Source organism: Mobula birostris, chromosome 1, assembly GCF_030028105.1.
Source record: "Mobula birostris isolate sMobBir1 chromosome 1, sMobBir1.hap1, whole genome shotgun sequence".
Lineage (NCBI taxonomy): Eukaryota > Metazoa > Chordata > Chondrichthyes > Myliobatiformes > Myliobatidae > Mobula > Mobula birostris.
Genome location: NC_092370.1, coordinates 218,154,948 through 218,168,351, shown reverse-complemented (window position 1 = coordinate 218,168,351; position 13,404 = coordinate 218,154,948). Strand labels below are relative to the sequence as shown.

General features: G+C 44.5%; 1 protein-coding gene across 1 annotated transcript in view; it reads right to left on the bottom strand.

Annotated features, from left to right (window-relative positions):
* Positions 1-13,404, bottom strand: part of LOC140185387 (synaptotagmin-16-like) — a 190,207-nt gene that overhangs the window by 103,106 nt on the left and 73,697 nt on the right. The window lies entirely within an intron of this gene.

Here is a 13,404-nt window from a genome sequence, read left to right as displayed (position 1 = left end):
ACTGTTATTCCCACATGCTGCTCCTGAGCTAAGAATACATTTTTTTTCTGAAAACGGTTGTGAATACCTGACACAAGACAATCGATTTAGCATTTAAGACCAAGGCGGAACATCAAATGTACTTATTTCTTGCTTACTGTATTGAATGACATTGGGTTAATAGCTAAATTTTGCCAAAGGAAGTTTAGAGTATGGAACTCATTCACTTTGGAAGAGGCTAAAAGGGAACAGAATGGATAGATTACAGTGAAGTTAGATAAATTGATGAGGCTGAGAAGTGAAAAGGTTTTCTCTGCTAAAAATCTAAAGTAAAGGTTTAAAGGCCTATTTGTTATCAAAGTATACAACTCTGGAAATTCTTCTTCTCCGGGTGGCCATGAAACCAAGAAAGAAAAGAAAGGCAGCATGGTCGTCAATCCTCCGCAAATCCCCCCTCCCCACACAAAACAGCAAACAAAAACGGAACAGGCACATCGAGCCCCAAATCCCTCCTCCTGCACATAAACTGAACAGTCACATCGACCCCCAAATCCCCCCTCCTCACACAAGGCAGCAAACAAAAACGGAACAGGCACATCGACCCCCAAATCCCACATCGATTCCCAAATCCCCCCTCCTCACACAAAGCATAAAAACAACAACGGAACAGGTACATCAACCCCCAAATCCCTCCTCCCACACAAATAAACAAACAAAAATGGAACAGGCACATCGACCCCCCACCCCCCCCGATCCCTCCTCCTGCACAAAAAACAAGCAAAATGGAACAGGCACATCATCGCCAAATCCTCCTCCTCCCACACACAAAAAAATGAGAAAGATTGGGCAAAAAATACAGAATATCAAAAATCATAAGACTGAGAAAAGTCTATAGTCCAAGTCCATATCCAAAATGCAGAAAACCTGGGCAACACTCTCCAGTTGATCCAGTTCAATTATCAGTCAAATCCATATTGTAACCTCCCCTGGTGACTTACTTATCCTGTCAGGTGGAATTTTCCGTTCATCGTTCATCTTTATGTTCACGATGGAGCAGCAGAAGGAGCACGAGTTGTGCAAACATTTCAGAGGCCAGAACAACCACTAACCCTCTTCACTTTCCCCCAATACAGTATGAAGGCTGCAAAATGGAATTAACCTTTGGGGCCTGACTCCAACACAAACATCTCCTACTTGGTGTTGCCTGTTCATTTGAATGCCTCCTACATTTATTCCTACTTCAGGGAGATGCAAGAGACAGCAGGTCCTGGAACCTGCAGCAGCACACTAAAAGCCCGAGGAACTCAGTGGGTCAGGCAGCGTCTATGGAGGGAAATGGACAGAAGATGTCTTGCGTTAAAACCCTTCATCTTGACTGAAAGATAAAGAGGAGAAAAAGCCTGAAGACACACACTCAACGTTTTAGAAACAGCTTCTTCTCCTCTGTCATCAGATTTCTGAACGGTCCCTGAATCCACAAAGACTAATTCACTATTTTTTCACCCTTTTCTGCATTACTTATTTTATATACACACACACACACACACACACACACACACACACACACTCACCCAGTGGCCACTTTATTAGGTACACATGCACACCTGCTCGTTAATGCAAGTATCTTATCAGCCAATCATGTGGCAGCAACTCAGGCATCAAGAGATTCAGTTCGCAGCAAACACCAGAATGGGGAAGACCGCAGAATGATTATTGGTGCCAGACAGGGTGGTTTGAGTATCTCAGAAACTCCTGGGATTTTCCCTCACAACAAACTCTAGAGTTTACAGATAACAATGTGAAAACAAAAAAAAAACATCCAGTGAGCAGCAGTTCTGTGGGTGAGAAAGCCTTGTTAATGAGAGAAGTCAAAGGAGAAGGCCTAGACTGGTTCAAGCTGACAGAAAAGCGGCAGGAACTCAAGTAACCACACGTTAAAACAGTGGTGCGCAGAAGAGCATCTCTGAATGCACAAAAGGTCGAGACTTGAAGTGAATGAGCTACAGCAGCAGAAGATCACAAACATACACTCAGTTCAACCCTTTAGATATATTTAAAGACACAGACACACATTACATACAGTACATAGTATATATATAGGCATCCGTTAGTCTTGTGAGACCATGGATTTGTGCCTTGGAAGGTTTCCAGGGCGCAGGCCTGGGCAAGGTTGTATGGAAGAACAGCAGTTTCCCATGCTGCAAGACTCCCCTCTCCACGCCATCGGCATTAGGACCCATACAGCTTGGTACCGGTGTCGTCGCAGAGCAATGTGTGGTTAAGTGCCTTGCTCAAGGACTCACACGCTGCCTCAGCCAAGGCTCGAACTAGCAACCTTCAAATCAGTAGACCGATGCCTTAACCACTTGGCCATGCGCCAACACCAGTACATAGTATATTTTACTTATTGCACTGTGATGCTGCCACAAAACAACAAATTTCACAATCTACATCAGTGGTAATAAACCTGATTCAGATTCAGAGTTAGCCGGTACAAAATGTTGGAGGGAAAGGGTGGAGCAAAAACAGGCAGACAATAGGTTGCTCCAGTTGAGGGAGGGGTGGCTGATAGGCAGATGGAGGAGGGGAGCATAGCAATGAGGTCAGAAGCTGAGGAGTGATAAGAGGAAGCAGAAAGGGGTGAAGACAATGGCATCTGGCAGGAGAAAGAAGATGGAATGGAACAAAGGAAGGGAGATGGCGAGAGCAGAGTGGGAGTGTAGGTGATGCACAGACGGAGATGGTGGAAAGAGACACCATTTTGAGGGCTGGTCAGTTGGCTCAGGAGGAGAGAGAGAAAAGGAAAAAGACAGAGGAAGTGCAGTTACCAGAAGCTGGCGATTTCAATATTCATGTTGCTAGGTTAGAGGCTACCTGGACAGAATATAACAAGCTGTTGCTCTAGTTCGCATTTAGCCTCAGATTGGCAGTAGGAGGCGGCCAGGAAGCAGAGGATGGACATTGGCGTGGGAATGGTGAGGTATGTTAAAATGGCTGATAACTGAGAGAGCCAAATGGCCGTGGCATATGGAGTGGCTTGTATCCAGTTTCACAGCTGCAGAGGAAGCCCACTGGAAGCACCAGATGCAATATGTATGTGAAAGGCTTCCTCACCTATTAGGGTGTGGAGCAGGAAACACGGAGGAAGTGCACAGACTCCTGCAGCCCTATGACACAGGTTTTAGGGGGAGGAGATGGTGAAGAGGGAAGATGCAGGGTTCTTGCAGTCTAGACGTACACAAGTGCCAATAACCACTGAGGAACAGCAGCATTGTTTGAACAGAGAGATACAATAACCTCTTTATATGACAGTGAATGGGAAATTGAATTATCTTACCAATACTTTCAGCTGCAGCTGAAGTTCACTGCTGTGGTCTCTGGTAATGCATTAGAATTGGAATTGGAATCAATGTATTATTGTCACGTGCTGAGATACAGTGAAAAGCTTGTGTTGCAAACTATTCATACAGATAAGGTCATTACACAGTGCTTGAAGGTAGAACAAAGTTGAGGCCCACCACTGGTTGGGGTCAACCATGGATATTGCTTCCTAGTTGACTACCTGATATGCACATGATAAAGATAGGCCATGGTCAGCACGGTTTCCTCAAGGGAAAACCTTGCCTGACACATCTGGTGGAATTCTTTGAAGAAATAACAAGCAGGATAGACAAAGGAGAATCAGTTGATGTTGTGTACTTGGATTTTCAGAAGGCCTTTGACCGGGTGTCACACATGAGGCTGCTTAACAAGCTACAAGCCCATGGTTTTACAGGAAAGATACTAGCATGGATAAAGCAGTGGCTGATTGGCAGGAGGCAAAGAGTGGGAATGAAGGGAGCCTTTTTTGACTGGCTACTGGTGACTAGTGCTGTTCCACGGAGGTCTGTGTTGGGGCCAATTCTTTTTATGTTATATATCAATGATTTGGATGATGGAATTCATGGCTTGGATGGGGAGAGGATATTTCCTGTGGTGGGAGAGTCTAAGACCAGAGGACACGGCCTCAGAATAAAGGAGTGTCCTTTTAGAACTGAGATGAGGAGGAATTTCTTTAACCAGAGAATGATGAACCTGCGGAAGTCTTTGCCACAGGCAGCTGTGGACGCCAATTCTTTATGGATGTTTAAAGCAGAGGTTGATAGAGTCTTGATAGAAGGGATATGGGAAGAAGGCAGGAGACTGGGGCTGAGAGGAAATTTGGATCAGCTATGATGAAATGATGGAGTAGACTCAATGGGCCAAATGGCCTAATTCTGCTCCTATATCTTGTGGTCTTATGCCAGTCAGTATGCAAGCCAGGTCAGTGCGATATGGAGAGCAAGTTGTTACCTATGCTGCAGGCTCCCCCTCTCCACACAGCTGATGAATCGAGAAGAATTGCAGAGGCTGATACAATTTGGCACCAGCAGCATCGCAGGAGTTGCCAGTCAGCGCTAAACTTAAAACAGGACTACCACAGGAACTCCAGCTCCAGAGGTTCGAGAGGTTCCTTCCCCTAGATGAGCTGCTAACCACAGCTGATTAGCCCCTTCTGCCTGAAGCGACTGGTTTTAAGGCACCAGTAACCCACCATTGCCTGTCCTTCTGTCAGCAGAAATGTTTCTGCCAGGCTTAGAAGCTAAGCCACACGTGAGGGCCAGGAGCTGCACGTGGTTTGCAGGAGTTATTTGAGATGCATGCCATTGGGAACATTTAATAGGAAGTGGGAGCTTGTCCCCACTACACCACCCCACCCCCTATCTCCAGGCAATGACAACCTTAAAGAACCTGGAACAAAGTAAAACTCTGAGTGGCGGTTCTGTTTCAGCTGTATTTCTTTTCGATTTGTGGGGTGGGTTTTGGGGACAGACATGGGAGATGAGGGTCAGATTGGTGTTTTAGGGAAAGGTGTGTGGAGGAAATTAAGGGAATTAAAGGTCAGGCTGAGTGTTATGTCTCTGCCCCATGTTTGAAGGACAGCAACTGTTACAAGAATTATCCCTTGTAATGATGATCAGGGAGGCACAGAGAGAATCTGTATTTACCAACAAGTAACACTTTTTGTCTCAACTAAAAAGCACGTGGCTTCACAAACTAACTACCTGTGTGCAGACTCACCAGAATTCCCTGAGCTTCCATGGATAGTCAATGAAGAGAAAATGTATTACCCAGGAAAAGGATTCTATACTGGCCAGGCATTCCTCTTGATCCCAATCTCCATCTATCCATGGCATCCTCCTCATCCGCGATGGTTGGTCTCTGGTTGCTGGACAGTTATCGCCCCCACATATTTGGAGCTCCTGACTCTTTCGGCATTCCTCGTCAGTTGAACTGGTGGATCTCCATCCCATCGGCTCAAGGTCACCTGACCTACCTGGGTCAACTTCTTACTGGTTCTAGTCCAGGGCTATGACCAACATTGTTTCATGGTTCTGTTCCCCACTCCCCACCCTTGTGTATTTGTATCATTCAACTCTGACTGGTCCAAACCATTTAAAATAGGTGACCCAGACCTAGGCTACATCCACACTAGACCAGATAAATCCATAACTGAAACTTTTTCTCTTTGTTTTGAGCCTTCGTCCACACAGAAACAGCGTTTTCCTCCCCCGAAAACGGAGGTTTTCTAAAACACCCTCCAGTGTGTAAATTTGAAAACGCCGATTGTGCAGAGCAGTGTGGACGGGGTAAACAGATATTTTTAAAACGCTGTCATGATGTGCTGGAACAGATGGCCGCAGCGCAGCATTTCATTGTTTTCTTGAACGCAACCCCCCACACAACCTAAAAGTTTCAGAACAAGCGGCAACGAGACTGAAGCCAGAAGTGTTAGAAATGTACTCACCAAATACTTTGACCCATAGCTTACTGAATAAATAAGTATACTCACGTTGCCCTGTTTTCTGTCCTTGCTTGTATGAAGGTGTTTACCTATTTATGAAAGTACTTCTCTGACAATAGATGTGTAACAGCCTAATGTAACATTGTATGGAAATACAAGATAACACTGATGCAGCCATGTTTTATACATTTAACAAGGTGCTTTATTAATGCAACAGAGTTAGTCAGTTTTTCAATGTTCGTCGTCAGCTGGGTCATACTGTCCGTGAACTCCCTGTCGGTTGCCTCCATACGCTCCAGTATTTGTTTTTTTTTTCAGTTTTAAGTCCTCCTGCACGAGAGCCAACAGCAATTCCTTTTAAGTTTTTCTAGTCTGTAACTGGACAAATGCGTGCCAAGTATACCGTTTCCTCTTCGCTTGTTTTCTGTGTGTCCTCCACATGCCCAGTAGGAGGGGATTCGCCCAAATATCTACTCTAATGTGGATGGAGATATTTTTTAAAACGCCTGGTGTGGACGCCTATCGTTTTTACACGAAACCAGCGTTTTCAAAGTTATCCGGTCTAGTGTGGACGTAGCCAGAGTCTAACGAGATTACAAATTGCTTCTTTGGTAGGTTTGGCACTTTACATAATAAATAGCTACTCCTCTGAGTATGGCCTCAGGCTTAGCAGGTCATCACCTGAAGCTCCTTGTGGCCACATTCAATTGCTCCGATCAGATTATCCCAGGGCAAGAATCAGTTTAGAGTCCACAAAATGGGGGGAGGACAAAGACAATTGGTTTGTCTGCTTTCCCTGCCTTAATTCATTCAAATCCATTAATTTGTGGACTGTAGTTCCTTCTGGCCAACAGCGACACTGATGTGAGACATCCGTGGCTGGGATGCACGGCCAACAAACCATTATGGAAGAAGGCTGGTGCTCCCCCAAGTTCAGCGAATTATCAGCGGGTTCTGCAGGTGGAGTTTCATGCAGGCATGTGGAGCAAGTTTCGATGACACCCCTGGATTTGGGAATTGGTTGGACCAGAGTTCACGGCCTAGTGTTCAGGGTCCCTTCATCAGTGGGTCCAGAGTTTGAGACGTGATGTTTGGCCATCAGTGGATCCTGGGTCAATGCCAAGGATCAAGGTTGAATTGGAAGACTGGAGGCCAAAGCCTGTTGGCTGGAGCTCCGGGTTTGCGGATCTCTGTGAGTCCGTTAAGTTAGTCAGAGGCCCAATGTCTGTGTGTCCATGTCTATATCCGAGCCCACTGCACACGGAAGAATACCATGTGTTGGGGTTACAACAATGCGTATGTGTGTGTGGGAGGGAAGAATGAGGAACGGGGGCTTGTTTTCCTGTTGGCTGAAGCCCCAGGTCTGTGGATCTCTGAGGGTCTGCTAAGTTAATCAGAGACCCAATGTCTGTGTGTCCATGTCTGTATCTGAGTCTGCTGCACATGAAGAATACCATGTGTTGGGCTTACAGCAATGAATATATGCACGTGGGAGGGAAGAACAGGGAACAGGGGCTTGTTTTCCTGTTGCTGGTTGTGTTTTGTTTTGTTCTGCTGAAAATGGTGGGCATAGTCATAGTCATACTTTATTGATCCCGAGGGAAATTGGGTTTCGTTACAGTTGCGTCAACCAAGAATAAAGTATAGATATAGCAATAAAAACCATAAATAATTAAATAATAATATGTAAATTATGCCAGGAAATAAGTCCAGAACCAGCCTATTGGTTCTATGTTGGGACATGACAATACCATGCTACGTTGGGACCAGAATGTGTGACAACACTTGTGGGCTGCTCCCAGCATGCCCTTGGGTGTACTGTTTATTAATTCAAGTGATGCATTTCACTCTATGATTCAATGTACACATGATAAATAAACTTGAATCTTGAATCTTAACATACAAGAAGTCCATTCAATAGTCTGTAAACAGCAAAGTAGAAGCCGTTCCTGAGCCTAATGGTAGTGCTTTCAGGGTTTCACGTCCTCTGCCCAGTGAAAAAGATGAGAAGAGAAAATGTCCAAGATGGTGGGCACCATATCTAAGAAATGATGTGCTGGCATTTAGAGAGGGTCCAGAGGAAGTTTACAAGAATGATCCCAGGAATGGAAGGGTCAATGTATGAGGACAGTTTCATGGCTCTGGGCCTGTACTTTTTGGAGTTGGCCGGTGGGGCGGGGGGGGGGTGCAGGAATCTCATTGAAACCTACTGAACACTGAAAAGCCTAGACGGAGTGGATGTTTCATTGTTTTATAGAGCACTTTTCATACAGATGGTGTGATTCAAAGTGCTTTACAATGGGATAAAGTTCAAACATGACAATAAAAGACAGAAAGATGTTAGTTAAAAGCAAGGTTAAGTAAATAGGTTTTGAGCTGGTGTTAAAAAGTGTCAACTGAGTCTGCATCCCTTATGGTTTTAGGTATTGAATTCCACAGCTTTGGACCATAGTTCAAAAAAGATGACCTGCCAATTATCTTTCGAGGGAGATGGTTTAAATTTGAGAGACTGGCGGACGAAGACCTAACTCGAGCAGGATTATAAAATGAAAGCAATTCTGTGATGTACTCCGGTCCCAGACTATTGAGAGCTTTAAAAAACAAGTAAGAGAACCTTAAAATTAATTCTAAAAGATACAGATTAGTTAGGATGGGAGGGATATGCTCCAGTATCCTGGTTTTAGTTAAAAGTCTAGCAGCAGCGTTCTGAATGAGTTGAAGTTTGTCAATCGATAATAGTTTGTCATTAGTGGCAGAGTTGAAGGCCAGAGGGCACAGCCTCAGCTAAAGAACATCCCTTTAGATGAAAGATCAGAAGGAACATCGTCAGAACATCATTAAACGCCATTTTCAACTTGAGCTTGATGAATGGTGGAGAAAACTCAAAGGATGGGTGGCTTATTCCTGCTCTAATCTCTTCTTAATTGTACCAGTGCAGTCACTGGATGAGAAGATAAAATGAGAAATTGCACTGAGTCTAACTTTGTTTCTGAAACCAGTTTTAAGTTTGCACAATATGCTTGCCTCAAAATGGTCTTGGTTGAAAACAATGGGGTTCTTACATAAACGGGGCATAAGACCGTCAACGAGCAGCGCTAGTTCAGAGTTGTCTTTGCATTGCTCTGATCAGAACACTCAGCTGTGAAATTCACAGGCGCTCCCTTGAAACCACCTTCATTTCAGTTTTGTTAGAAGACACAGGGTGCATGATGTCTTTTATTTCTGGAAATACCAGCCCACCATTGTTGCGCTGTGAGTGTGTGTGACACAGAGACTTTTGTGCTCATCACAGAAATCCTGCAGCAGCTGACTGCAAAATACTCCGTTGCTTTGGCAACATAAAGCTCGCAAAGGCTAAAACTAATGTTAGAGTATTCATGAACTCTGTGTGAAGTTTTACGCCTTTCCCTGGTTAAAGGAAGGAACCAAGGTAGAAAACAAGAGTGCTTTTTTCCCCCGGAATCAGAATCAGGTTTAATATCACTGTCTGATATGGTGTGGAACGTTGTGCCAACAGTACAACACATAGACATAAAATCACAAACAGTACAATGAAAAAGTATAATGTGGTTCTGTTCATGGACTGTTCAGAAATCTGATGGCAGAGCGAAAGACACTGTTTCTTAATTAATGAGTGTGGCTCCTCAGTTCAAAAGGTTCAAAGTAAATTTATTATCAAAGTGCATATATGTCACCACATACAACCCTGAGATTTATTTTCCTGCAGGTGTTCGCAGTAAATCCAAAGAAACACGATAGAATCAATGAAAACCCACTCAACAAATATCGGGAACCAATGTGCAAAAGACAAACTGTGCAAATACAAAAAAAAGAGGGAAAATACCAATAATAATAAATAAATAAGCAATAACTATCTAGAACATGTTGTAGAGTTCTTACGTGACGGACTTTCAGTCTCCAGGGTCGAGGGGCATATCTTTTTGACATGTTCAGCTTTCTAACATAGCAGCTAACACTTGTAGAGATCAAAATTGTTGTTTTTGAGTAAATTAAACTCCAACCAATATTCTTTGTTCAGCTTCTTTTCGTAAATGGAGCCAGTCTTCAGTACATAATGTAAACAACAAGCACTAATCAGTCTGAAGTTAAAAGGACAGTTTTGCAACAAACAGCACTGTCTATAGAGCCCAGACTGCCGGCCTACAGCACAAGGCTGATGCTTAAGAGGTGCAGTGTAAGAGAATGTTGTTATGTTAATTGGGCTTGCATCAGACAACACTAAGTTATTTAGTTTAATGAACCTTGCAGACCAGATTGATACTATCACAGCGTATCAAATAGCTGATCTATCAATAGTTAGAAGGTTTGTGTACTCAGAAAGTCAGCATTCATGGCATTAATTGTGGGTATTTGGAAGATCTGTCTCCAGCTTTTTGACCATCTGTGTGAAAAGGCATCTGAAAAAAATTACATTTATGTGAAGTCACCTAAGTGGCAAAAAAAAGTATAAATGTAAGACAGCAGTCATGTTTGTTAGGAATAGTCAAATAACAGGAAGAGGAATGACAGAACAATGGAGAGAATGAGAATTAGAATTCCTCTACCTTTGATTTCTGTGACAGACAACTCATTCTTCTGCAACTTGTTGATATGTCTTTTTAGATTATGGGAATTGTACCTGTGTCTTGGAAATCTTTTGTATTTTAGAAATTGTTTGTAATTTGACAATTTTATAAGATAGCAAACCTCTGAGTTTTAAATGTGTTTTAAGAATTTTGTCTGGATTTAAACTTGTATCACTAAAAATAAATTAACTGTGTTTAAACTATTTAGTTAGTTTGAAGTATCTCCTCCTAGGTGGGGGGGGGAGACCCCCCCCACTAAAATAGTAGGTATTGGCAGCTAAACTCACCATGGAGGATGAACAGGAAAGTGATCTAGCCTTTGGCATGAAGGCGGTTACAGTATAACCTCCCTTTAATGAGGGTGCCCAGAGCTGTCTATATTGAACACGGCTTATGATCTTTGCTTGAGTTTATAACTTCATGGTCAGCAAACCCAATACCATCACACTTAAAAGTGAGTCATAGGTTGTGGATCATTTCAGCGTTGGGGTGAGTGTAGTTATCCCTTCTGGTTCAAGAGCCTGATATTTCAGGGATAGTAACTGTTCCTGAACCTGGTGGTGTAGATCCTGAGGATCCTGTACTTCCTTCCTGATAATAGCAGTGAAAAGAGAGCAAGGCCCGAATGGCAGGGGTCTTTGATGATGGATGCTGGTTTCCTGCGACAGTGCTCCTTGTAAATGTGCTCAATGGTGGGGAGGGCCTTACCTATGATGGTCTGGGCTGAATCTGCTACTTTCTGGTTTTTCTGTTTGAGTGCATTGATGTTCCCATACCAGCGATGAAACCAGTGAGTACATTATGCACTGCCTATCTATATAGGTTTGTCAAACTCTTAAATGACATGCTGTATCTGTGCAAACTTCTAAGAAAGTAGAGATGCTGCCATGCTTTCATTATAATGGCACTGACTTGCTGAACCCAGGACAAATCCTCTGAAGTGATAATGGCAAGAAATTTAAAGTTGCTGACCCTCTCATCCTCTCATCCCCTGATGAGGACTGGCTCATGGACCTCTGGTTTCCTTCTTGCTGAGGTCAATTATCAGCTAACAACAGGAATTCTGCAGATGCTGGAAATTCAAGCAACACACATCAAAGTTGCTGGTGAACGCAGCAGGCCAGGCAGCATCTGTAGGAAGAGGTGCAGTCGACGTTTCAGGCCGAGACGCTTCGTCAGGACTAACTGAAGGAAGAGTGAGTAAGGGATTTGAAAGTTGGAGGGGGAGGGGCAGATCCAAAATGATAGGAGAAGACAGGAGGGGGAGGGATGGAGCCAAGAGCTGGACAGGTGATTGGCAAAAGGGGATACGAGAGGATCATGGGACAGGAGGTCTGGGAAGAAAGACAAGGGGGGGGGGACCCAGAGGATGGGCAAGAGGTATATTCAGAGGGACAGAGGGAGAAAAAGGAGAGTGAGAGAAAGAATGTGTGCATAAAAATAAGTAACAGATGGGGTACGAGGGGGAGGTGGGGCCTTAGCGGAAGTTAGAGAAGTCGAGCTTCATGCCATCAGGTTGGAGGCTACCCAGACGGAATATAAGGTGTTGTTCCTCCAACCTGAGTGTGGCTTCATCTTTACAGTAGAGGAGGCCATGGATAGACATGTCAGAATGGGAATGGGATGTGGAATTAAAATGTGTGGCCACTGGGAGATCCTGCTTTCTCTGGCAGACAGAGCGTAGATGTTCAGCAAAGCGGTCTCCCAGTCTGCGTCAGGTCTCGCCAATATATAAAAGGCCACATCGGGAGCACCGGACGCAGTATATCACCCCAGTCGACTCACAGGTGAAGTATTGCCTCACCTGGAAGGACTGTTTGGGGCCCTGAATGGTGGTAAGGGAGGAAGTGTAAGGGCATGTGTAGCACTTGTTCTGCTTACACGGATAAGTGCCAGGAGGGAGATCAGTGGGGAGGGATGGGGGGGACGAATGGACAAGGGAGCTGTGTAGGGAGCGATCCCTGCGGAATGCAGAGGGGGGGGGAGGGAAAGATGTGCTTAGTGGTGGGATCCCGTTGGAGGTGGCGGAAGTTACGGAGAATAATATGTTGGACCCGGAGGCTGGTGGGGTGGTAGGTGAGGACCAGGGGAACCCTATTCCTAGTGGGGTGGCGGGAGGATGGAGTGAGAGCAGATGTACGTGAAATGGGGGAGATGCGTTTAAGAGCAGAGTTGATAGTGGAGGAAGGGAAGCCCCTTTCTTTAAAAAATGAAGACATCTCCCTCGTCCTAGAATGAAAAGCCTCATCCTGAGAGCAGATGCGGCGGAGACGGAGGAATTGTGAGAAGGGGATGGCGTTTTTGCAAGAGACAGGGTGAGAAGAGGAATAGTCCAGATAGCTGTGAGAGTCAGTAGGCTTATAGTAGACATCAGTGGATAAGCTGTCTCCAGAGACAGAGACAGAAAGATCTAGAAAGGGGAGGGAAGTGTCGGAAATGGACCAGGTAAACTTGAGGGCAGGGTGAAAGTTGGAGGCAAAGTTAATAAAGTCAACGAGTTCTGCATGCGTGCAGGAGGCAGCGCCAATGCAGTCGTCGATGTAGCGAAGGAAAAGTGGGGGACAGATATCAATTATCAGCTATTTGGTTTTGCTGACACTGAGTGAGAGTTTGTTGTTGTGACAGCTAGGTTTTCAATCCCCCTTCTATATGCTAATTCATCACCATCTTTGATTCGGCTAACAAATTTAAGTATGACATTGGAACTGTACTTAGCCTTGCAGTCATAAGCATAAAGCGAGTAGAATGTGTGTGGGGGGGGTTGCGGTAGGGTCTAAGCACGCAGCCTTGCAGAGCACCTGAGCTGGTTGAGATTGTGGAGGAGATGTTGTTGTCAATCTGAACTGACTGGAGTCTGCAAGTGAAAATCTCAAGGATCCAATTGCACAAGGAGGTATTGATACCTAGGTCTTGGTGCTTATTGATTAGTTTTGAAGGAATGATAGTATTGAATGGTGACTTGTAGTCAATGAAGAGCATGTTGACATATGCATCTTCACTGTCTAGATGTTCCAG